Consider the following 27,370-nt stretch of genomic DNA (forward strand, 5'->3'; position numbering starts at 1 on the left):
ATTAGACCACTGACTGATCTGACACAGTTCTGGGTGTAGATGGTGGGAAGGCCCACCCTGGATGTAAGTAGCACCAGCTAAAGGGCAGGTAGCCTAGGAGGGATGAGAGGGAGAGGTAGGCTGCTGCTGCTGCTGCTGCTTCTTTACCTTGGTGCCTTGCTGCCTTTGCCAGCCATGAACTCTTTCTCCTCTGTGATGCCCCTCTGCCATGCAACCCAGCCTTGGAGCCAGCCAACTATGAACTGAAACTTCTACAAACTGTGAACTACAATAACCTTTCCTCTTTTAACTTTGGATGTCTGATATTTTGTCTCAGCAAAGAGAAAAGTAACCAAGACATCTGCCTTTTTGTCAAGTACAATGGAAGGACTCAGGGACTAGGCCCCTGGATAATCTTTCCCGACCGACTCTCTCTTCCTTTCCATGTAGCCCCTCTTTGAAATTTCCCAGGCGGGTGTCCTCAGCTTCTATCAGGTAATTTTGGCCCATCTATGCAGAGCTTTAAGGATGGTCCCCTCAGATACTGCAGTTGAGAACCTCTGGCTTTTCTTGGATGCAAGGGGCCTCTCTTCATTTGATCATTGCACAGGGTTACCATCTTGCCTCTGAATTGAAGGTGTTCTACTTCAAGCTTAGTTTTCCCGTAAGAGCTTCTTCAGTAATTTTTCTAAGAATACTTGCCGAACTTGCAAAACCAACAATGATTTTTTGATGTCTATACAGTTTATCCTCATATGAAGAATGTATTTATGAAGAATATATATATATAAGAATATATATACTATAAGAATATATATATATATATTTAGCATGACTTTGATCTTTTTCATATCAAAACCATAACCCCTGGCATTCTTGTACTTAGGAACATTTGACATTTTCATGGCATATTTAGCAAGGGTCACCATAATATTTTGAAATGGCTTTCTCTTTACTTTCTAAGGGCACAAATTGTGATTACATTACATATTATTTCCAGTCTCTCCCTATCAATAAAAGATCAATGTGGTTTTAGTTTATGGAGTCATACTGGCCCTGACCAGTGTGTAAATGCAGGTGAAAATTTGGATTGGCATAAAAAGCAGCATGTTTACCCTTGACATGTCCCTATCTTCACAGATAAGGAAATCTTTGAACTGTGATGTTTCAATGGAGAGGAAGCTAATGAGGGAAGCACTTATAATCCCTTAGGAGCTGAAGTACAGAGGGACATAAGAGTGCTCCTGGCTTTTCATTCCCTTTCTGTCCTCCATCCTTTTCCTTCCCTTCTCTCTTCTCCCAGTATCACTAGAACTTCATGGAGCCACGTGAAAGCTGGATATAGAGATTTCATGATGGTCCTTAGATGTTCCGTAAAGATCCCTGGGAAGGGCTGGAAGGGGATAGAGAAACTTCATGCAGCATCCAGAAAGGAAATGGTCTCTTGCTCTTTAGCGCCCCCATGGGGCCAGCCTGTCTTTTAAACAGGGCAGATACGCTGAGTATAGGTATTTAGGAATTGCTTACACTGAAAGATGGTGATTGATATTGATGATGGCGCCACATTTTGTTCTCCCTTTCCCATCCCTTTCTTCTGTCCAATTGAATCAGTCAGGAAGTCTTGTTAATTATTCCTCCTAAAGCCACTGTTTCTCCTCTTATTGTTCTTAATTCTTAAAAATTAGTAAGCAGACTTACTTTGGGTTTCCTGAGAAGAACAGAATAGAAAAGAAGGATTTGAGAGAAGGGAAGTTGCCAGAAACAGCAGCAAGGGAGGAGGGGAGCGAGAGAGGGGAAGCTGAAGTGCTGGCGTGTGCGTCTGTTGTGTGTGAGACCCTGCGACCCCTGAGTGGCGTATAGGAAGCCTCCGAAACTAGCCATTGCAGGACGGATGGTTGGGACGTTCGTGCACCACCTCCTGTCTCCTCCTGGTTGAAGGTTTGCTCCAGAGATGTTAATATCACGCTTACACGGCAGTGAGGCCGACAGGCACCTGCAGCATCCGAGAAGACCCTGAAGAGGAAAGAGGGAAGACAGCAAGTTGAAGTGGATGCTGTCAGGGGGAGGCGAATCTGGGCTCTTGTAGAAATGATCCACCACAGCTGTGGCTGACATTAGAAACGGAGCCAGGGGACAGAGCACTGAGTGTCAAAGGTGTCTGCTCCATAACTAATGAAGAAAAGCGATTCTTAAGGCATCTTCTCAACTCTGGCCTAAGTGACATTCTCTCTAAATATGAGGCAATGAAGATACTGCATGATCTACTAATAATGGACTTTCAGTCTCTCCTCTTGCTTTTCTCAAACTTTCCTAATCAATTCCTTACTGGAAATCTATAGTTGATTTCCATTTCCCATATGTAAATAAAAAATAAAGAATAGAAAGTTGACAAAAGACTCTTTAGAATGTAGCTGTACATTTTACTTTCTATCAGTCTACTTTGAACAGCAAAAACTTTCCAAAAGGGAGTTCATTAGAAAAACATGTTTGTGTATAGTTACTGTGTAATGAGAAAGGTCATAGTTTGCTAATGGGGTAGAAAAATGCAAACAGAGGGGCTGGGGATATAGGTCAGTGGCACAGCACCTGCCTGGAAAGTGCAGGGTCATGAGTTCGATTCCCGGTATCAAAAGAAAAAAAAAAAAAAAGAAAAAGAAAAAGAGAAACAAAAACAAAAAGAAAGAGAAAAACAAAGAAAAATGCAAACAGGGAGACTCAGTTGTCCTGAGAAAATGAGGGCAAGGTAAGGGACAAATACAAGGTAGGAGAAATGAATCTTGAAACTCTTCTGAGTCACAGGTCTTGATATCTGCCTCACACTTATGCAGAGGCCAAAGGAAGCCTACTATGTGGATGTGCTGGAGCAGGATAAAGGTCTCATGGGGAGAGCTGTTGATCTGACAAGATAATGAATTTTTGTTTAATAAAAAAGGAGGCAAAGAAAGAGTTTTAAATAGTTTTTCCACTTTTATCTTAAGATCATGCCATTCTTTATACTCTGCATGTGGTTCCTTGTGCCATTTTGAGTTTTCAGGTTCATTGTTATCAGAGGCAGGGGTTTCCCTAACTTGAAAGGAAGGAGTATCTCCCAGATAGTACTGAGCACACTAAACACTCCTTACTGGAGACCATGTGCTGCCAAGAGCACAGGGGAACTGGTTCAGTGTTTGTGTTTTGGTTATTGACACACCCTTTTTTGTTAACTGTAAAGGGTACAAGTTTCTATGAAACAGTCTTCTGAAAAAAAATTGACAGGAATCTAAACTTTTGTGAGTAGAGGGGCAGTATCTAGCACACCCATTCATTTCTCTCCATGTTCGCTGCATCTCCAAGCACCACTTGCTTTTGCTCATTTCCACAAGACTAGGCCATCACCAGCGCCTGCTTGGATCACCCTCCTTCACATATATTTCTCTTGAATCTTTTACAGAGGTCTTTCTAGGAAGAATATTGATTGAATCATAGTAAATCTGTAGGAGTTAATTTTCTGCCAACTTTACTGGATCATGGTCAAGAAACATAATTTCTGCTTGTATCTGAGAGGGTATTTCTGGAAAAGATCAACATTTGAATCAGTAGACTAAAGGGACAGATTGTCCTTCTCAATATGGATGGCCTCATCCAATTCTTTGAGGATCTGAATAGAACAAAAGGCAGAGGAAGGAAGGCTTCAGATTCTCTGCCTGACAGCTTGTACTCAACTCCTGGTCTAAACCCAATCGACACCATCAGGTCTCAGGCTTTTAGACTTTTGAACTGCACTGCAAGTGTTCTCTGGATAACCCTGATTAATACAACATCCTTGCTTAAAATCTTTCAAGCTCTCATGGTTGCTTTGAACATGAATTCCAAACTCTTGAGCAGGAAATAAAATTCTTAATGACAGGAGAGTAGGAAATATGTCTATCATCTCAGCCTATGTCTTGAAACTTAGTGTACTGACTAGTAAATGGTAGGACTCAGTAAATTTTCATTTTTTAGCCCTTGACTCATCTCCAAAATGACTTTAACTCTCTAAGGTGCCTTTCTTATAAAAAATGACTTGGGCATCCAGGCCACTTATATTTAGAAGATATAATTTCTATGACCACTGTAGCAGAAGAGAAGAGAGCTGGAGAGTTGTACAAGAACTTTTCACTGAGTCAGCCAAGACGACCACACACATAGCCCAAGGACCAGAACTAGACATGTGGATCCAACTTGACAGCAAGGGAATCTGCAAAATGCTTTCTTCTTGCATGTTGTATTAGTAGTTAGCTTTTTGGCACCCATGTTTATAGCAGCACAACTTGTCACAGCTAAATCTTGGAAACAACCCAAATGCCCATCCACTGAGGAAGGGATGCAAAAGATGTATTTGTATACAGTGGAGTATTACTCAGTTATAGGAAAGATAAACTCGAGGCTTTTATAGGTAAATGGACGCAACTAGAGACCATACTCATAAGTGAAATAAATGGGATCCACATCTGTAAACACTGTATTGTCTTCCTAGTGTAAGAACATGAAAGAGTAAATAAAACCTGAAATGTACAACAGATATTATGAAAGGGCAAGAAATTGCTCAAAAGAAGAAACAACTGGGATGAGGGAAAGGAGAGAAAGAAAGAAGGAAAAAAAGAATATATATGTATACAGAAGGATAGCTGGCATAACTGTACCGCTGAAGTCAAATGATCTATTGAAAGGAAGAGTTAATGCTTTATTTTTTATTTTTCTGACAAAATTTGCATGCTTATATCTGGTAATCTGAACAAGTAATTTGAAGACAATGATATGCAATATAACAACCATTGTTGAATTCCTATCATCTTGTTTGGTGAAACTCTGTATCATTTATAATTTTTTTGTTGTTACTTTTTATTCTCTTTAATGGTTTGATCAATCTTGCATTCTTACATCTGGTAATCTGAGCAGTTTCACTGAAGATAAAAATATGTAATATAACAACCACTGTTAATCCTTATCATTTTGTTCTGAAACCCTGTCTCATTGTTTTTGTTTTGTTTTTGTTTTTCTCTCTTTGTTTTGTTTTTTTTTGTCTACGTTTTGGCTTTTTGCTATTGTTCTTTTAAAAATTTTCTTTGAGGGGCTGGGGATTTAGCTCAGCGGCAAAAGCGCCTGCCTGGCATGCGCAAGGTCGTGAGTTCGGTTCCTGGTACCGGAGAAAAACAAAACAAAACAAAACAAAACAAAAAAAATTTTCTTTGAAATAAAAAAATGAGAAAAAAAAGTAGTTAGCTTTTTGTTGCTGTGACAAAATACCTGGAATAAACCTTGAAGGAGGGAAGATTTACTTTGGCTCTTGGTTTCAGAGGTTTCAGTCTATGGCCATTTGCCTCTGTTGTTTCTGGGCTTGCGATGAGGCTGAACATGATGGTGGGGAGCATGTGGTGGAGCAAAGCTGTTTGCTTCATGGTGGACAGAAGCAGAGAGAGGAAAAGAGCCAGAGCAGCAGGGAAAGAGACAAAATGTTGTTCTCAAGGACATAATTCCATTACCTGTTCCCTTCAGTTAGACCCTACTTTTTAATGCTCATTCAATTGTGAACTCATCAAAGGATTAATCTATTTCTGAGGTTGGTATCCTTATGATCTGATCATGTCCCCAAAGCTCCACCTCTGAATGTTGCTGCTTTGGGGAGTATACCTTCAACACACGAGCCTTTGGGGGACATTTTAGATCCAGACTGTCACACATGTCCAGGAAAAGAGAGGAACTTCGGCATTACCTTGCATTTTTTCTGCCATATAATTAACCGAGAACCAAAACCAAGAGTGAGGGAGATTCACTGTCTGTATGGTAACAGCTTCATATAAAATATAGACATTGTATTTCTACCTATGTAGTGAGCACCGCATGGGTGTGAGGATTGTGCAGAGTATCCTGGCTGCTCCTACTCTCAGCCATGCTTGGGGAAGAAAGGTAGGTCTTGAATTTGAGGGAGAAAACTGCCATTTTCACTCTCTGGGCCAGAGGGTAAGGAACTCATGACCATGGGTAGAAGGTCTAGATATTCTCATCCAAGGTGGTAGAAAGAAGACAAGATGAATTGATCTTGTCTTTACATGGGAGTCACTTGAGAACAAGGCAGAGACTCTGAAGTCATCATTAGGTTTTGTGAGTGTCAAGAGTGACTGCAGCAATGCAAGAGCAGCACATTTTATCACTAATTAGGTAAATGCCAAATTTTCACTCTACCTTTGGCCAGCACCACTGAATGTCTTTACCGTGCCTTAAGAGCAATCGGGAGGAGAACAAAGTCCACATTTAGATCAGATCTGCACCACATGAGAAACCTAGTGGCACAGGCTAGGAGGTGGAGGAGTAAGGCATCATGGTCATTCTGGTATTTCAGGGTTTGGGGGGCAGAGTGGTGAAAGAAACAAGTAAACAATGGGACTGATTTGTGAAACATGAGTGGTCCAAAGAGTCCCAGGAACGGCTGGGAAAACCTATAGAAAACTTTGACCTCCTCTCCCTGTGCATCCAGGAGCCAAAAGTCAGTATGGTTAGGGTAGAAAAAGAACTATGACCTTATTTTGTAACTTAGTTGGTGAAGCAGGACATTTGAGTTACAAATATGATGAATGTTTACAGAGTACTTCACAGCTTACATTAGCCCTGAATGTTCTCCTGTGATAATAGAAATTATTCTTAGCAGAAGAGATAGAACAGCACTTTACAAGAAAAGTTAAATAATGTTATTCATCATTGTTAATGATAAATAGTAACCACAACAATAATGACAACAGCAAACTTACCATGACAATCACAAATATGGCAAACTTGTTTGTTCCTGATATTTTCTGGACACCCACTTCTCTTATTTTAATCTTTGTTTTGCTTTTAAAATTATCCAACTCATTTTACTGTCAACTTTAGTTGCTGCATTCATCAACTTGGAAAGCCTATAGCCTTGGACAAAAGTGTCATTCGATATGTTTGATATATTCAGCTCTGCCTCAGTAATCTATTTGCAAAATTGTCCAATTTGAAAGTGACACATTTGATTCACTTGACTTTCCTTTTTCTAGCACAGTAAAATTTGAAGAAATTCAAGAGGTGCTGGGCACTAGCCACCAAGGAGAAAGGACAATAAAGGGATGTGTAAAGTACTCAAGAGAAAATTGTTGTGTGTTGTTAGTAGTCAAATTGAATGAAAAGTCCTGTGAAGTTGAACTTCCCAAAGAAAAGGCAATGACGTCTGGAGGGGAATGGAATCTTTTTAAATTTTTGTTATCAACTAGTTGATTTACATTTTCCAATGTTTTAACATAACATTTCAATTATTTGACTAATACCTGGCCATTGTAGAAAATTTTAAAAAGTACAGCTAATATAAAACTATGGAAAAATGAACAAAATAAAATGATTATTTTGTTGCCCCAAAACTATTATTCATATGCTGACATAATTCCCTTAATCCATTTTAATGTGTGTATAAATGATTGTTGCTATTATTTTTTAATAAAAAGGAAATGATTTGCATATACAGTGGAAATCTCTATGTTAGGAAGCATGTTGAACTTGCATTGTGAGTTAGCGAGTGACCTGATTTTGGCTGGACATGCACTGACGGTAATGTAAGGAAAACCCAGGCCTAACCTTAAAAACCTTATTCTAATATGAGGAGGGAGTGGAGGCATGGAAAAGTTCCATTTAAATCAAGGAGAACTTACTGAAAAATTGGGACATGCCCAGTGCTGCCTCAGAAAACAGACCTGTAAGAGCAAAGGAATGGACACTTGGATCCTGCCTTGAAAGTCCAGAGGAGACAAGAGACTCCACACACACACACACACACACATACACACACAGTAAAAAGAAAAGATCCAAACCAATGTCAAAACAACTGGTAGCTGAGGAATTCAGAGAGAGCAGTCATCTTGAGGTGGGCCATAAGGAGCATTTGATTGGAGAGGTGATTTTTGAGCTGGACACTTTCACAGTGGAAGTGGTTTGGAAGCAGCAGTGAGTGAGGTAACAAGAATCTCAGCAATACCTTCCTGCCCAGGATTATGACAGAGGCAGGGCAGAAGAGGATATAGGGGATGGATGGAAATACAGATGGAAAAGTTGGTTCAGCTGGAGAAGTCAGTGGCCTTTTCTTCTGTGATCCATTCTGATTAGAAAGCAATAGGGTTCTTTGTTGAACCTTAGTGCCAGCGATTTTAATAAGTGAGCCTGTTACATGGCCTTGTTTTTTAAAAGGATCAAGCATTATTTTCTTGCAGAATATTTCAGAACTTATTGCCACCCATAAGGAATGACAAGTAATCTAGTTCTACAACTTAATTTTGAACTTGCAGTATTTTTCTCTTTCTCATTTTTGCCTCCAAAAGTATTTTTTATTTACATATTTAGTTTTAATAAAAATTATTGTTTTTAATTGAAAAATAGACATTTTGTATATTTATGATGTACAACATGTTTTGAACTATGTACACATTGGAGCGTGGTTACAGCAAGCTAATTATCATATGTATTATCTCAAATACTTATTTTTTGGTGGTGAGAACCCTGAAAACCTACTGTAGGATTTTTAAGTATTTGATTTTGATTTCAAGAATTTCAAATTCAAGTAAACAATACACTGTTATCAACTATAGTTATGCTGTTGTACAATAGCTTTCTTGAACTTACTCTTCTTGTCTGAAGTTTTGTGCTATTTGACCAACATTCCTCTCCCTCCAAACCCGGAACACAGCCCCTGGTAATCCCCATTCTATTCACTCTTTTCATGAGTTCCAGCTTTTAAACTTCTACATATAAGTGGGATCATTTTTCTTATATGAATGATATCTCTTTTCTTTTTTTTCTAGATTCTTTTTTTGTTTTATGAAAAATGAAACAAATTTTCATAATCAATAAGAGAATAACAGTACTTATTACACTGTGTATCATTACCATCAATGTAGTTACTCACTACAAGACATAATCACTAATATTATTAATAATATTAATATATTATAATAAACATTGTTTTTAGAATGTAAAGATGAGAGTAGAATGCATTACTAGAAGTCTTGTAGAATAGTGACTAAGGGAATAAAGATGAGATTCTGCCTCCGTCCAGCTGTGTGATCTTCGTATTAAAAGGAACATAGGCCCTACTGCATGCTATTATCATGAGGGTTGAATGTGATAAATATCTAATATAATTTTTTTCTGTCTAAGAAATTTACTTAACTGCAGCAACTACTATTATAGACAGAATAATAACAGCTTACTACTAGATTACATAAGAATTAGAACTGTCTGGAAAACATGGGGATTTGAATGCATTGCAAATCTCCCAAGCAGTATTTTAAAATACCACTTTGCCAACGTCAACACAGGAATGGCAGTAGGCTCTTACTATGTAAGCAAAGCATGAGGACTTGAACATAAACACCCTGGATTCACATATCAGATAGTGGTGAACCTATGGCACACATGCTATTTGCTTTTCTTTCAAAAAAAAAAGATGCTACTATATGAGGTTTTTCTAAACTAAAGCCTTAGGTTTAGTCTTCAGGTTTAACTGCACCATCGGTACTTTGCAATAAATAAGTGGGTTTTGGGCTGCAGTTTAAGCACTTGGTCTCTAAAAGGTCTATCCTCACTGTGTTATATGGTCAAGGAAGCTCAATTGCCCTCAAAATATTTTTTGATTTTTTGTGTTGTTATTGTTTTGTTTTTTGAGACAGGACCTCACTGTGTTATATGGTCAAGGAAGCTCAATTGCCCTCAAAATATTTTTTGATTTTTTGTGTTGTTATTGTTTTGTTTTTTGAGACAGGACTATGTAGCCCACACTGATCTCAAACTCACGGGGATCCTCCTGCTTCAGCCTCCTGAGTATTGTGATTATAGGTGTGTGCCACGAGGGGCAGCTCCTCAAAATATGTTTTAAAAATCTTTTAATAAGAGGCGGTTTTATTTTTCAACTTCAGCCTTAGAATGAGAAGACATTGGGAAGTTATGCTCTAATCAAAATATATAGCACTTGCTTATGTTGCAGGTTAGAGAAAGAAAAAGATACACCTGTTATATGTTGGAGGAACTTTTTGGATATTTAGAGGCTCAGCCAGTATTCTTGCCCAAATGGAAGGCCCTTCCACTAATATTAAGACAGTGTACAGGATTCTGACCATTTCATGGCTTTGTACCTTTGTACTGATGCTTCTATGTGCCTGGACACAACCTGTGTCACTAAGACTTCCTGCTCAAAAACCTGTCTCACTGCCGCTTATCTTTCAGATAGCTCCTCTGGTTCCTTGAGCCTTGGCTTTGGGGCCTCTCCTCTGCATCTTCACATTTTATTCCTTAGTTAATGTTACCCTTTTCACACTTCTGGAGGCTAAACAATGGAAATATGGCCAGACGGTGTAAATTGTTTATACATTTCTAACATAAACATTTAGTATAAAAGTACTTTTTAGCTAAATAGAAGAGTCTTCTTTCCACAAATCCCTAGGTACCTCTCAGTTTTGCGAAAAATATTAACTCCTGCAGTTAAAAAAATAAGTACGATCTAAAAATTCTGGGAGGTTTCAATCAGCCTTATTCCCACACCTTCAGAAATCAGTTTTTGGGTCAAGCAGCAGTATGGGTTCCCGATAGTCTCTATATTTCAAGTAAATCATTCACGCCATTGAGCAAAACTGAAAAGATATACTTAAAAATATGTTTTATGGACCTACCTAGAAACCTTTGGACCAGAACAAGGCTGATGGCCAGAATTTCTCTTTCTCTACTACATATTCAATGATGCTCACCATGGACTGTAACAAGAGGAGGAAGAGTATGTCCACGGGGATCTGGATGAAACTGGCCTGTGAGGTCCACTACGGCGAGAACCATACCTTGCCCTCCATTCTCGAGTCCAGCACAGTGCCTGTCACATACTAGGTGTTCACAAGTTTTGCTGAAGGAAAGGATGGCCTGGATGGTCCTTTAAGCCTATCAGACTATCAGACACTCTGAGCTGGTTTCCTCTCCCTCCTCTTTGGCTCACCCTTCAGGATGTTCTCACTGCTGAATCACCTCTCTACAGACGGAGGATGTCTGTCTGTCCCACCTAGCAGAGACAGCCAAAAATCTGCTTCTAACACTGCAGCACTTCTTTCCATTTTGGAGCTACCTTTTGCATTTAAGATCTTTTGAAATTGCCTATAAGTTGCCTTTTTATTTTTCCTAGAGAAAAAATGCTTAATTTTTTATTAGATTCTCAAACTTGTTTCTGATTCCTAAAAGAATAAGAATCATTGTTCCAGAGTGTTCCTTTAATATTGTCACCAGGTGAAAAATCACTGACTCTCCCCCTATGGGAATGCCTTATTTTCCCCTGTGTGTCATTGACACTTCTGGAGCTGGAGAGATTGTCTTTGCCAAAGAGAGGCGTAGTGGGTGTAATTCGTCTTTCTTCTTCATTTCACAGTGGAGATCAATGGCATGCTTACCTGTCCTTCCCCTCCCACCAGCTTCTGTCCACGTCACTGTTCAAGCTTGAGAGTTAGGGTTCTGGTTTTAAACACAAAAGCTTTGTGCTTTGGCAGCCTGCCTAGACTTTCTAAGGCTTGGTTTCCTTACATCTAAATGTAGTGTTTTTCACCTTTTAGCATAATGTCCTTAGCTCAGAAAGATCTTCATGCACTCATTAATTCATAAGGCACACACTTATGGAGGGCCTGCTGTACACTAGATACTGTTCTAGTAGTGAATAAGATAAACAAGGTTTTTATTCTCAGGAAGCAAATATTCCAGGGGAAGAAGTCAGACAATGAGCAAATAGAAAAGGAAGAATATCAGAAGGTGGTGAGTGGAAGTAGAGAATTCAAATAAAAATAGTGTAATATAAAGCAATCATATGACTAGTTTTGCCTGGTGTATCATAGAATCCCTCTCTGAGGAGGTGACATCTAGGGTCTGAAGATTAGGGAAGAGGGAATATCCAGAGCCAAGTCCTTGAGGCTAGGGTGGGCTTGGTATATTCAGGGAATGGCACTGTAGCTCATTGGATCCAATTGGATTCCATGGCTTTGGAAGTTATTGTAAAGAGCTTGGAATGGGTTCTTGGAAGTGTTTCAGCAGGGGAGTGCTGTCATCTAAAACATATTGGGATAGAGAACTCCAGCTATTGCATGGAGAATGAATTGGAAAGAGCTGAGAAAAACAAGCAAGCAGATAACTAATTAAGAGACTACTTTAGTGGTCCAAACTTAAGCCAAGTGGGATAGGGAGGTTGAGGGTAGGCACATGTGCAAACCACTGGATGCACTAACCTCTAGCTATGGCATTTGACTTAGTAAAATGCAACTAGATCAAGTAATTAGCATAGTAGTGGTTCTAAGAGAATTACTTAATTTAGAGTAAATTAGGTAGGATATACCTAATGTTATTTTTATGGGGAGATTACTGTTATTTTTAGGAGCTGTCTTGGATGCAATGTTTTCAATACTTTTCTCTTTGCATTTTGAGAAGGAGTCTATGATTTATTCCTTCTAGGACACATTTCGTCATTTTGTAGTGAAAGAATTCTGATTATCTTCAAATGATAGATGTGAAACAGTGAATTCCAAGTTGTATGAAAGATATAATATATTGCCTTGCTCTAGAATTTATTATGAGGAAGGAATTGGAAAAAATTAGGGAGTTAATATCCAGGAAGAGAGCAAAACTAAAAAGTGACATAGATAGATTAATATATTTATAGATATATGTCATACAGTTTGATGCCAGGAAAGCCAAATGAAGAAGTAATGTTCTGAAAGCAACTCACAATTACCAAAATCACTAAGGTATGAGTCAGAGAAATATGAAGACTAGTGACAGTCATACATATATGGTCTCTCACACATAAAGTGTGAGAGAGAGATTTAAAGGGTGAGTGTTATTCTTTTCTTTTTTCCCTCTTTTTAGAAGAATTTGGTTCTGCACATTAACAAATGCACATATCTTTTGCAGTTTACCCTTATCAAGCAAGCTTATATTTATAAAATAAATTATTCTTAGACACAGAAGTCTTAAAATGAAAGACAGGCATCATTGCAATCTTTTAAGGTCATGCTAATCTCTTCAAATGTTAGAATTCACTGGGGTTCTAGTGGCTTTTCAGCTAAGTGGCCCCATCACTATAGAGTAATCCCTGTAGTGAGTGAAAATATAATAATATATTTTAAGAAAACACTAGGTTATAAATGAAATACTCTGCTAGGCCAAAAAGCTTGTTTTCAAAATGTGGGCACCAATATTCTTCAAGCTGTGCGGCTTCTAGATACACCGAAGCTGTTATTTAGGTTTACTGGGTACCCACCATGGGCCAATAATTTTGGCAGTGAATTTTTGCTACCTTCAAATTTCACCTCTTTTCTCGTTCCTTCTTCTTTTTGAAAATTCAGATGATAGAAATCAAAGTGTCTTTCTGTAAATAGTATAACAGACAGCTGGATCATCAGCATTTTAACACTGATAAAACAAAATTATCTAATGTGTAAACAAATAAACGACAATCTCCAAAGAATGTTCTGTGGATTGCTCGTAGTTCTGTGGATTGCTCAGGGTAGTCCTTGAAAGAAATTTCAGACTGATGTCTTCTGTGTGTCCCTCTTACTTCTGTTTAAGCCCCCACTAAGCCCATTCTGCCATGTCTCATGGCCAGTCACCATTTTACTTAAATAATATCAGAACAGTAGCAGAAAAACCTACAGTACATAAACAGTTCCTAGTTAGTCTCCAGGCTGTAACTGATACTTACCATCTTTTCTCCCCTCCACCATCACCTAGATTTTTTTTCTAACCTCGGCCAGCACTTTTGCTGCCTAATGGAATAACCCAGAATTTACCTTTGTGGGGCTGACTCCCTGATTACACTATACATTTTACACATGATTGCTGCAATTTCCCATTCACTATTATCAGGAATGGATACTCATCAGTAAATCTCCTGCGTTCCAGGCGTACTGCTTCTTGTCTCCAGCAGGTAACAGTAACCTAGCTCCTCATGATACTCAGGACAAATTTCTCCTGCCTGTGTAGTAAGCCCTTTCTTCAGATTACCGCAGGGCACGAAGAGCCCAGAGTGACCAGGTGGCTTTTGGCTCAGTAGGACCCTTACCACATTCTGTGGAGCCAGAACCTGTCACCCAGCAGAACCCAAGTTGTATGAATGGGAAGCACAAATGCTAAGCGAATTACTAGGGGTGGTGGTGAGAAAGGCCCATTTCACTCACTTCTTTCCATTTTTGAATTAGTAGACTCCGGTTCTGAGGGATGAGCACACGTGGCCACCACTGGTGCAGCGTGTTTGAGGGAACCCTCCAACCTTGAGGGGTTGCTTTCTGAATTGATGTCTTCATGCCTCTTTAATGCCATTCCACCATTCTATCAGATCAGCTGTTTCCTGATGAAGTGATCTGTGGTAGGACACATAGATCTTATGCTTGTGTACAACCCTCAGTACTGATGCTGCAAGCTATGTCCTCTCTCCCGAGGCTGTGCTGTGGAAGTAAATCAGGAATTCTAAATGTCCTCAGATAGTGGGCAGGGAAGCCAGATATACATAGAATAGGCTTTATTTATGCTAAGGACAAATCTCTGCTCCCTCCAGAGTGGAATGTCTTAAAATATTGAGAGTAACACTAATCTCTATCTTTCTATCTAAGATGTGGGTTACTTGAATTTACTATCTTGGTTTGGACGGCAATTTTGGAGGCTTCCTTTTGTCTTTTTGCATTCTAATTATTCTGATTTCACACACTGTGCAACTAATGTGAGAGTCTGTCACCTGCTAACTGTGCACTCAGGGTGTAGGGAAGTAGCCCTGAAGTACACCCACTTATGGAAGCAACTATAAAACTTCCTCAGGTCAGGACTCTATTTACTACCTGTGTTAGTCCACTTTGTGTTTTGAAACACCTGAGATGATGAATTTATAAAGAGGAAAGGTTTATTCTGGCTCATGGTTTTGGATGTTCCAGTGCAAGATCAGGTGGTCCTACCATTTTGAACCCCAGTCAAGTGTGGCACACTGTGGCTGGAGTGCTTGGTGGAATAAACCTAGTTATCTCATAAGTGGGAAGAAAGAAGGAAGCACCAGGAAGAAGAAGTGACAACAGTCCCACAGTCTCCTTAAAGAACAGGCCTATGATGACCTCAGTTTCTCTCAGTAGGCCCCACCTCTCCAGTTATAGAAGTATGCTGTCACATTTCCATAGCACCACGCTGGGGACCACATCTGGCCTTTATGGGGACACTTATCCAAACCATATCACTGCCAGACCTCCAAGTGTCCTCACCTGAATGTCCTCTGGCATCAGTCAGAACATCTCACTAGCACTGCATGCACCACAGCTCAAATGCAAGGTTTCAGTATCACACTTCTCCTAGCACACGCTTATCTGGCAACTGCTGGCAGGTAGGTCCCTTTGGAGGGCACACTTGAGAGATATTTATTGCATATGCTTGTCATAGTTTAGGGTCTTTTTTCATGGACCTTGCCTAATCTGCAGCTGATGGACTCTGGATCTTACAGAAGATTCATAATTGGTATCTGGGTAAGGAATTGTGATTTTGCATGGTAACAGTGAAGAAAGTATTCTGTTTGCCTGTTCTGTTTTTTTGTTTTTTTGATTTTCTTTTCGTGGTTATACGAGTCAAGCATCACCTTACACGGTGTCACCCATCTATTTTTGCCTCTAAGAACACATGGTTTATTAGTTATGGCTTTAGGTTTCATTGGGTCAAAATGTCCTGGTTTCCACTCTGGCTGTGCTACCTGTTATAGTAATTATATCTACCTTGTCTCTGGCCATTATTTGTTTCTATCCCATCTCTGGTATTTCAAAACCCTGTCAACCATGGAGTTCAGCTTCATGGAAGCATCCTTTAATATTCACACTGTCCACAGGACAACTGCACAGAGGGTCTCTTTGAGATGCCAGTGTCCTCTTACTAGCAGGGCTGTAGTAGGACTTTGGGGGGACTAAGGCACTTGTGCCTTTATGGGTTCCTTCTTATATCCAAAAGTATTAAAAATTATATCTTAATCAGTTTTTCCTTATCATTTAAAATAATGAAAATGTTTTCATGGACCCCTAAAAGCACTGTGCATGTCAGGCCTAATGGATGTCAGGCCTACTCACTAGCATTCTCCTTAGTGACCTAGTGATGGGCGTACCCCTTTGGACCTTCTTGGAAAACAGTACGGTTGCACCTACTACAGCTATGCTACCCTCCTCACCCCCTTCTGATAAGTTCTTTATATTCTGAGAGGCACCTTTGACCTCTCCATTTACTTGGAGGCCATACCAGGCCATACCAATCTTTAGGGAACCAATTCCAAGGCACACTAAGATGAGTGGAGTATTCAGAGGGATCCCATGTCTAAAACCTCTCCCCATCCGGTTCTACATTCAGACCTTTCTCTCCTCTTCCTCACCCTGTCCCTAACAATCTTAAAATTCCCTCTCACACACAGCCCCCTGGTTCTGGAGAAGTTCTCTAGTTTTCCTGCTGAGTAGACCCTTTTGTTCCAGAGCAGAGACTGATATTTCTGTTGCAGTTATGTGATCAGTTATTGGTCCAGAAGCAGCGAGAGAAGGTAGGGATTTATCTTAAGGAGAACAAGCATTATTTTGCAAAGCGTGTACCTCAGGTCTGATCTGAGAGAAGTGGTCTTGATGAATTATTTTCTTTCTTTTTTTTTTTTTGATACTGGGAATCGAACTCAGGACCTTCGCTTGCCAGGCAGGCGCTTGTGCCACTGAACTATATCCCTGGCCCTTTGATGAATTATTTTCAACATCCAAGTTTTTAGATTTTAAGTTTACTTGAAATTGCAGTCATAGTCATTATTTCCATGCTAAATTCAGAAAGCACCATTTCTTTTTGCTGTTATCTGAAAATATACTTCGGTATGTGCATGGATATACAACTTATTCTCTGTAGAGAGGCAGGTCTGGGTGTTTATTTACTGCTACCATAAGTTACAGGATGCCAGGGACAGAGAAGAGTCAAGTTATGCTGTAGCTCAGCATCAGTCAAGGAAAATCTTTCCCCTAAAAGGGCAAGTCTGAGGACAAAAACCAAAACGGTGATCGGGCTTCATATTTGGCCCTTCTCCATCTATGAGCATTTTGAAGGTTGCGATTTAGTTGCTGTTTGCTTAGTTGATCAACTTTGCTGTTTCATAACTATGAAATGCTTGTGATATGGCAAATTTTTATATTTTATGGAAAAATGCTTGTATTACACAGTGGGTTTCTGTCCCCAAGCTCTCAGGCTCCCTTGATAAGACAAGTGCATGTATGTAATTTCATATTTTGAGGATGGCTGCTTTAATATAAAGTCGTTTTAGGACACTGAAGATCTGATGAGCTTACCACAAATAACTTGCTTTGCTGTTGCCTTGTGGAACTAATTAAACACATGGACAGACACACAAGTCAAACCAGGATGCTCTTCTAATTCATCCAAAAAATCCCAGGAGAGAAAGATCTGTCTCTACTGATATCTTAATTGCTATAAATCACTCTGACACTTTTAGATGTAGTTAACTAATAATCTACAAATAATACACACTTTAAAATTTTTTTCTTTCTAGGATAAGGTCTGGGTATGTATTCCAGGTTGGCCTTGAACTCACCATGTAGCCCAGGTTGACCTTGAAGTTGTGTCAGTCCTCCTGCCTCAGCCTCCTGAGTTCCAGCATTACAGGTGTGCACCACCATGCTCAGCTAACGCACACATTTTAAATGAGCTGCTCCTACTCTGGTGACCCAGAATTCATTTTTTTCTATATAAAAAACCCTTAGCATGAAGTTAGTCCATTCGATGTGTATAAAAATAATACATTGGTGCTGTGGTAACATGGCACTTGGGATTTGGCCTGTGCAAATTGAGATGCCCTTGAGTTGCTTCACAGTAATGCTGACCTGGGTGGGTCCATACACGTTTCTTTCCATATGAGCAGGGAAACTGGAACCGAGGTGAAGATATATGAGACTGGTGAGGGAGTTCCCTTCTGTGTTCATTTTCCGGGAATTGGAAGGGTGGAAATCATTGTCTCAGTCAGGAAGCTGCAGGTTGCAGTGTGGTGATGGTGAGGTCTTTTGAGCAGAAAGTGAGGCTGTGCTTACCAAGACATTGCAATGAAACTTCTTCTGGCTAACTTATTTCAAATAAGTTATTTCACTTCTGTGGGCCTCGTTTTTATCATCTACAAAGTGGGAACAGTGACAGCAACTTTCCTTGTGGAGTGATCATAAATGAATGCATTAATACTTGTAAATCATTTAGAATACCATCTGGTTCATAATAAGCGTTCAATGAGTGCTGGCTGCCACCACCATCGTTACAAGTACCATTACTATCATCATCATCATCATCATCAGTCTTTATCTGATGTGTAGCCTTGAGGGTGTGAGAATAGATTGACCTTTAATAAACATGACTCCAAAAATGTGTGCGTCAGCAAACTAAAGGAGCCTGGATGGCATAAAGGAATAACAATATCCCATAACTGACTTTTATGATTATTCACTAATTTCCTGTATACCTTTTTTATACTATGTCTGAAAAAAAGTGTTAGGGGTTGAATTGTGTCCCTGGAAAGATATGTTTAAGCCCTAACCACTTATACCTTTGAATGTAATCTTATTTAGAAATAGGCATGTTGTAGACATAATTAAAAGAAATGACATCATACTGAATGTTTCTGTGTGTTGGGGGGATCCTAATTCAAGGGGACTGATTTATTTATAAGTAGAGCAAAAAACATTGGGGGGGTGGTTTGAGATAGGGTCTCACTCGGTAGCCCCGCCTGGCTTCCAAATCCTAGTAGTCTGCTTGCCTCAGCCTCCCAAGTACTGGAAGTATAAGCATGCACCACTATATCTGGTTTAGTAGAGTGAAATTTGAATACAGAAAAAGCACAGAGGGAAGACAATGTAAAGATATACAAAGAGTCTGGCCACGTGATAACAAGGATTGCGCAGATGCGTCTTCAAGGCAAGGAAGGCCCAGGCTTGCGGGCATATCCAGACACTACAGAAACATGGAAGGATTCTCTCTTCCAGGTTTCAGAGGGGGTATGACCCCACTCATACCTTGACTTCAGACGTCCAGGTTCCAGAATTGTGAGACCATAATTTCTCTTGTAAGACACAGACATTGTGGCACTTTGATAAGGCAGCCCTAGGAAACTAACCGAGATGGAGACGGGAAAGCTCCACGGAGGAGATAATACCACCTCCCACTTAACCAGTCAGGTTACTGGAAGCTAACAATGGTGATCAAATGCTGAAAATCAGTCACTATATTTTTTCTGTCTTGACAAAATCCTACCAAAATGAGTCTTTTCCCTCATTCTAATCTATCTCCAAGATCTGCTTCTTGTAAAAAGAATTTTCTAAATACTATAGAAGTGGTAATTTATGGACATACACTCTTTCCTACCAGATATTTGAGCAAATCTGCTTAGATTTTGAGTCACCTTTATTTCATCTGTTCACTCTCATCTTTTGGCTTCAGGGTAGAGTGACAGAGCAAGAGGCAACTCTGTTTAGATCGCTCAGACTCACAACGACCCCTTTCCCTGTGCCTTCTTGGGAAGGAAGGGGTGTGTCTAAATTTTTACTCTGATCTCTCTACTATAATTCTTCCATTTTCTCACTCCACCAACATTAATACAACTTGATTATTTTCAGAGAAAAAGCAGCCGTTTGTGTTGCAGGTATCAGCTAGGTCCCCCATATATTTACATCACACAAATTTCCCTATTTCTAGAAACATCTTTTAGGCACATTACATTTGCCAGCACCCATCACATCTTCCCACAGTGCTGAGCTCAGATCCAGCAGAGTCAAGTCACCATTTATTTGTTTTCAAATACTTTTTCTCCCCTGATGACCTGGAAAATCTTTCCAGAATTACTAGTAAGTCCTGCTTTCATTTTGTACAAAGGACCATACAGCCAAATTTAAAATTTCAGAAGCCTAACATAATAGAAGGAAGACGCAAAATTCATTAAATTATCTCTGATTTGTTTGCTAATTTTCTTTTGACTCATGTCTACTACCTTTCCCCTTCCATAGAATAATAAGATTTTGTTCAAGTTAGCAGGCCAATTATTTAGGTTGTTCTTACAACTGTTTCCAAAACCACTTTCTTCAGGAATTGCATTCTTCTCATTAGTTGCAATAAGTGGCCACTTGCCAGCCTGACTCCACTATGTTATTTTGTAATGTATATGAGACACAAATATGGCTTTAACAAATATGCCTTTTCTGAGGTCTCCAACAAGGGCATGAACAAGGGCATGTGTCTATATCAAGAAGGATCCTGCTTTCTACATTTTAAAAAGGAGCTGTTGGAGTAGCTTTAGCTCCTTCTGCTCCTTGATTAAATCTTGATTAAAATCAGTGCTGCAGTCATAGAATGGGAAGCAGTCTCCTCCTTTCTTTCTCTGTTGTAGGTAACATCAGTTGATTGCTTGAGACAGTTAAAGGTGCTTTGGTAGTAAAAGGACAGCAAGATTAATGGACAGTCATTTCCATAGTAACAGCAAAGCACTCTGGGAAACAGAGCCACTGGGGAGCTGGAGTTACACATGCCAGGATTTTGGCTCCCATGGCAACAGTAGAGTGTGGGGTGGGGATGAACACACTAGGAAACTTAGCAAAAGTCCGTTTAGTGAAGACAATGTATAATCAGAGTTGTCAATCTATTTTAAAATTCCAAGTTAAAATAAATCAAATTTGAGACCACAAGCTGATGCAAAACATTTAAAATACACTGTACATCCACTGAAAATTTCTGAAGCATAAGCACAAATAGTATAAGAACTATCCAATTGTGACAACTCGTTAGTTTAAAAAAATCCAATTACCCAGATTTTTGTCCCAGAGTAGTTGCAGAAAATTACACAATTAGAGCAATTTTTCTCAGCTGCTCCACTATAGAAAATGAAAGTAATTATACAAAAATAGTGTAAAATACTTTTCACAACTGCAAGTTAGAGTTTTGCTTTCTTTAGAAGAAATTCTGTTTTTCTTTCAGATAATCATCTCAACAAAAAGTTGAAGAGAGCCAGCAATAAAAAGAGACAGCAATAGCTAAAAGAAGAATCAAGAACAAAGCAAAAGGTGAGTGAAATACTAAATGACTCATGAGAAACCGAAGAGAATTCAGAAAGACCTAAGAACCCAGCATTCCAATTACAATGAGTAAAAAGAAGGCTGACACAAAATCGTATTCCTCCTGCTTTTATTAACATTGGAGTTAAAGTTTTTGAAGGTCTCCTTTGTCCTGCATCAAATTATAATGCATTCAAGGAGCTCAGCATTCACTTAGAAACGGTCATTCTTTTCTGTTCAGCCCCTTTGAGGCAGGTCCACACACCCAGTGAAACAGAAGTTTGGAAATTAACTGCTAAACTAGGTGCAGACTAAGTACTAATCAAGAATTTGAGGGTAAATCTACATGTATCCACTCTTTATTTAAAATAGTTACTACTTCAAGAATACACTGAAGTTTTACTAGACTATAATTTGGAAAGCAGATATTAGGGATTCAACCCAGTTCTTGCCTTGGTTGTTGTATTCTTGGTTGTACTTTATGCCAATAGGATCTGAATGCTGGAAATTTCATTTAGGCATGTGAGGGATCTGGTTACATACAAGGTCTCAGAGAAGCGCAAAGCCTACTTGTTAAGCACCATTTCAACACCTATATTCCACGGCTTGAAAAGAAAGCTTATTATAAGGAACATCTGTGGGACTGTCCCCTTGGCACCAGCACCCGTAATCTTTGAGCTGGCCTTCTCTGCCATTTGCGCAACTAGAATGATTGCGCTGTGAGTCTGATTTTGTGCCTGTAGTTACAAATCCAAGCTGGGCTTGGCTAGTCAAAGCCAGTTTTCAGGATATGGGAATTTGGGATTCAGCAAGCTGAATCAGCCTATCACCTGACTGAAGCAGCAAGTTGTAAAACTTTCAAGTTTTTAGTGATAATGTTTTTGTCATATGGGTAAAAATTTAAAAGACAAGAGTAAAGGAGCCAGAGAAAAGCAGAGACAAGAGACAGAGATGCAGCTTGGACAATTTCCAAGCCCCAGACTAGTTGCTGAAGCCTGGCAGAATCTGCATTTGTTATGGGTTGATTGTGTCTTCCCAGTAAGTTCCTCCCCTGTAGCTTTGGTTTTTTCTTTTGTTTGTTTTGTTTAAGCTGACTCAGTCTGGTTGTTTACCTCTTGCAAGCAAGAGTCATAGCTAATGTAATGATCTCTCCCCAAATACTCTAAAGCAGATGGTAAAAGAAAGGTGAACAATCGCTTAGTCAGAAAGCACATTGTGGGAAATAAAGGAAGGACACAAGAAATAATTGCAAAATCTTGCTTTCTTTGCAATTTGGAGCTTTGTGAGCATGGTGGACTGACTAATGGTCAACCTGTAACACCCAGCTGAACTGAGTCAGCATGGTGCTGGGTGTGGAAGACCCACCTGAGGATTGTTGCCAACAGTGCAAAAGGAGAACTGGAGGGGAAGAGGATGTGCTGTCGATTCTCCTGGTGAAGCTTATCAGGCTGGTTTTCCTGATATGAACTCAGCTCTTCTCATTGTCAGAGGAGCTTGGGTCCTCAATGTCGCTGAGGGTGTGCTGCCGTTCACTTCAGAGGGGGAGCTCTGGTCCTTACTCTGAGCATTGCTTCCTGGCTCCAGTGCAGATTCTGCAGCCTGCTGGCACAGATCCTTCACCCTGCTGGTGCAGACTTTCTAGCTTCTAACACTGGACTTTGGGCCTTTCTAGTGCAGATCCTTGATAGAGACATTCATGAGACCTTGTTGTGGGCTCTAGGCCTCCAGGAGGACTTGTGGAGGACATTACCATGGGCTCTAGGTCTTCAGCTGGACATTGCCATGGGATCCCAGCTCTCAGCTGGATTCTTTGGGTCTTAGGTGCATGGATAAATCTATTATATTCTTCTGCATTTGACTTTTTGGGTGAATATTAGAATATAATCCTTTAAGTTATATGTCCTTTATTAAAGTTATTCCCTTGTAGGGCCTGGGGATTTAGCTCAGCAGCACAGTGCCTGCCTAGCAACCACAAGGTCATGAGTTCCATTCCTGGTACCCGAAGAAAAATAAACAAAAAAATAAATAAATTTATTCCCTTGTAAACCCTGACTACAGCAGTGAGGAAGGAAAGAGGTTTAGAAATCACTACAAGCAGGGCATCATCAGAAGAAACAAGGCCAAGTGGAACAAAAGGCAGTGAAATCAGGACATGGTATCTTTGCTAACTACTTGTAGAGGGTGGTGAGAATATAAACTTAAACCTGAATTTAGGCTATTTGTTCTACACCGCCTATTGTAGGGTGTGCTAGGTAGATTCTTTCAGATTTCAAGGGACACTGACACACCAGGCAAATAGTCCAGCATTCAGATAATAAGAATTCTGAAAAGAGAGAACAGAGAAAAGTTGAGGAAGCTGACTCAGATCATTTCCTTGGGTTGAAGAACTTGAATTTCCCAATTGCACAGGCTCACTGAGAGCCCAGCATACAGATGAAAGTAGATCTTCATCAAGATATATTCCTGGGAAATTCAGAACACTGGGACAAGGAGAGAATCTTAAATATCTCTATAGAGGAGGAAAAGGAACAGGTCATAGACAAAGTATAAGGAATCAGGATTTCTTCTGCTATTTCAATAGCAACCCTGGTGGGATAATGTTTTCAAAATTATTTTGTCTAGAATTCTATATCCAAGCCAACTGCAAATCAAATAGAAGTGTAGACTAAAATATCTTTCAGATGTGTCAGGTCTCAACAATGTCATTTCCATGCTTATTTTCTATGGAAAAATCGAGGACGTTGTGACAGTAAAAGACAACTAAACCAAGAAAGAGGAATGTATGGGCAAAAAGAATAATAAGGTAAAGAGATGTGCAGGACTAGAGGGGACACCACCATGATAGTTGTGCTCAGGTGTAGAGGGACACTAGTCCACATAGCAGGTTCAAAAAGATGGTACCATAGTTCTGTGTCTATAACTGCATTTCCCTGAAAGCAAAAAGACAGGTGTAGTGAGAACCAATGGAACTGTATTAGTTATCTATTGTTGTGTAAAATGCAACTGCAAATACATGCTTTAAAACAACATGCATTTACATTTTTCATGGTTGGGCATCCAAGCACAATTTAGCTGGATTTTCTCCTCAGGATTTTCCAAGGCTATTAACAAGGTAATGGTCAGGACTGGGTTCTAGAGTTTGGGGTCTTGTAGTTATTGGAAGCGCATAAGGTTGTTGGTACACATCACTTCATTGTAGTTGTTAGGCTGGGGTCCTGTTTTCTTGCTGTCACTCAATATTTACTCTTTGCTCCTAGAGGTCACCAGCACTTCATGTGGCTTTCTTACAACATGAGAGCTTCCTTCTTCAATATCTGCAGGAGAATCTCCCTCTTAGACTGTTAATATGGAGTCTTATGTAATATAACTTGGTCAAGAGAGTGACCATTCCACAGCCTTTGCCATATTCTATTCGCCAGAAGTAAGGCTCATGTTCTACCTTCCCACAAGGAGAGGGGTTTATACAACAGTATGACACACTTATGGTCACTGAAGGAGGTGTCTACTACAGCAACTATTAATTTAACTGATGAAATACACAATGACAATGGTATATGACTGAGACTGAGTGATAATGTAATAAAGAAATATTTTCTCACAGGAACAGTCCCACTGATATCTAGTGTTCTAATTAACTCATTATCAAAAGCTTGCAAATGGCTGCCATACAGTAACAAAAATTTTTCCAAATTTGAGATATTCCCTTATGCATACATATTCCCTTTCCATGAACATTATGTCAGTAAGAATCACCATTTTTCTGGGTATAGCAGTAACTCATCCTTTTATATTGCTCTATGGTATTTCATTGCATGGATATACTGCATTACTGATCTACTCTACTGCTGAGAAATGCTTTGCTTCCAGTTTTTTGTTCTTATGAATGTTGATATTCTGGATACATCTGTGGATGTGTTGTAGTCCACCTACATAATTCCTTAATCTGATATTAAGGAATGTACAAAAAATCCATAGTAAACATAATATTTAATGGTAAAATAGTGGAAGCATTTTCTCTGAGATCAGAGATGAGATAACAATATATGATAACATTGCTCCCTTTCAGCATTTTACTAGAGATTCTAGTCCATATTATCTCCTAGTGAAAGATGTAAAAGGTATGAGGATTAGAGAGGAAAATGCAAAATTGTCATTATCTGTAGTGTAAAAATTTGTATAAAACACAGAAAAACTATTTAAGTAATAAGTGAACTTAATGTCAATTTATACAAGTTCTTTGTATATATGGTGACAAATGATTTTTAATTAAAAGTTATTCAACTTATAATAAGACAAAAATATCAAATCCTTAGAAGTTTGTCATAAAAAAGATACATGGTATTTTATTACTATACAACAAAATTACAAAATATATTGTGGTAAGTAAGACAAATAAATTTAGGAATATAACATGTTTGTAGGTTTAGCAATTCAGTACTGCCTTAGTTACTTTCTCCTTACTGTGACAAAATACCCAACCCCACAAATTAAAGGAGGAAAGATTTGTTTTGGCTCACAGTTTGTAGAGGATTCAGTCCCTAGTGTTCTGGCAACAAGGCAGCGTGGGTGGAATGGCAGAGGAGAAAGAGCTCCTGGCCCTGCAGGCAGGAAGCAAAGGAGAGATCAAGGGAGGAGGAGGGATATACACAATTCCAAGGCACCCCACAGTGACCGACCTCTTCCCACCAGGTTTCACCTCCTAACATCGCACCTAGCTATAAATCTATCAGTGGACTAATCACATATCACAGCCATGATCCAGTCATGTCCCAAAAGCCTCACCTATAGCCATGTGAGGCTTTGTGATAACATCTAGATATAAACAATAACAAATATTGTTGAGTTGCCAGTTTTTTCCATAATAATTTATGGATTCTGTAGAACCCCATCAAAACAGTAAAAGGTTTAGCTTGAGAAACTTGACAGGCTAATTGTAAACTTTATGGAAACATTCAAATGGTCAAGAACAGCAAAGATACTTAACAAAGACAAAGCTGAAGGATAAATGCTCCCAGATTTCAAAAAGTGTTAGTAAACAGCAGTAATTAAGACATTGTGGTGATAGTACAAGAATGGATATGGACCAAAAGGAGATAATAGGGTCAGAAACAGACCCATGCACATACAGCCAGTTGTTGAAAACAAAGGCACCACTGCAACTCAGTGGGAGCTAAAAATGCTTTTGCAACAGAGGACCCTGGGAAACTGTATGCTCGTATGGGGAAAGTAAAAATTGACTCCTACTCCACACTGTGCATGCATCAAAATTAATTTAAGATTGATTATAGATTTGAAAGTAAAAGCTGAAACAGTTAAACTTTAAAAAAAAGCATAGGATATCCTCATGATCTTAGGGTTTCTTCAGACAAAATGCAGGAATCAAGAAAGAAAAATTAAAAAATTATACTTCATTACATTTAAGAACTATTCATCCAAAAGCATTGTGAAAAAAAGAACATGAAAAAATTACCTCAAAGGTAGGAGACTTCCCTAGAATGCACAAAGGCCATGTTAATCCCCAGGACCACACACATGCACACATGTGTGCATGCACACACACACACACACACACACACATGTTGTGCCTGTATGTACATATGTGTGTTGTTTGTTTCTCTCTTTCTCTATCTATATCATCTTTATCTGTATATACTCTATATCTACCTATATCTATATATCTCCAGTAGAATATAAAAAAATTCCTACAAGAAAAGAGGGAAGACAGATAATCCAGTAGGAAAATGGGAAAAGAATTGAGTAGGCAAGGCACTTCTTAAAGGAGATTTCTGAACAGCTAATGAGCATATGAAATAAATGCTTTGCATCATTACGCACTGAAAGTCTATTTAACATAGTTATAAATCACCACTATGAGACCACCACACATTCACTTTAGCTACTAAAACAAAGTATACAAACAAGCAAAGTAAACTCAAACAAACCAACAACTCAGCGGCAGTTGTAACTATTGGCAAGGCTGTGGAGCAATTAAAAATTTTACACATTGATGGTGGGAGTATAAACTGATACAAATATGAACAACAGTACTTGGAAAACTGTAATAAAGACAAATATATGGCTATCTGGTAGACAAGAAATTTTACACATGGAATAAACTCAACAAAAATAGGTACATATACACAGGAAAGGATTTCAAATTAAATTGATTCATTGAAAAAAAATTTTCCCATTAAACAGAGAATCCATAGGTATAACAAAAATCTACCTGTTGTAATGTTGACATAGTCAATCCTCCTCAGGCACAGAGTTCC

At 39.1% G+C, this 27,370-nt stretch overlaps 1 long non-coding RNA gene across 1 annotated transcript; it reads right to left on the reverse strand.

Annotated features, from left to right (window-relative positions):
- Positions 1–1,045: 1,045 nt before the first annotated feature.
- Positions 1,046–27,370, reverse strand: LOC102027469. The gene is made up of 3 exons (XR_262374.2): positions 27,325–27,370; positions 25,616–25,696; positions 1,046–1,992 (listed from the first exon to the last, which is right to left on the reverse strand). It is a non-coding gene; the product is annotated as an uncharacterized LOC102027469 (long non-coding RNA).

Source organism: Chinchilla lanigera, unplaced genomic scaffold, assembly GCF_000276665.1.
Source record: "Chinchilla lanigera isolate Chin_1 unplaced genomic scaffold, ChiLan1.0 scaffold00045, whole genome shotgun sequence".
NCBI classification, from domain to species: domain Eukaryota; kingdom Metazoa; phylum Chordata; class Mammalia; order Rodentia; family Chinchillidae; genus Chinchilla; species Chinchilla lanigera.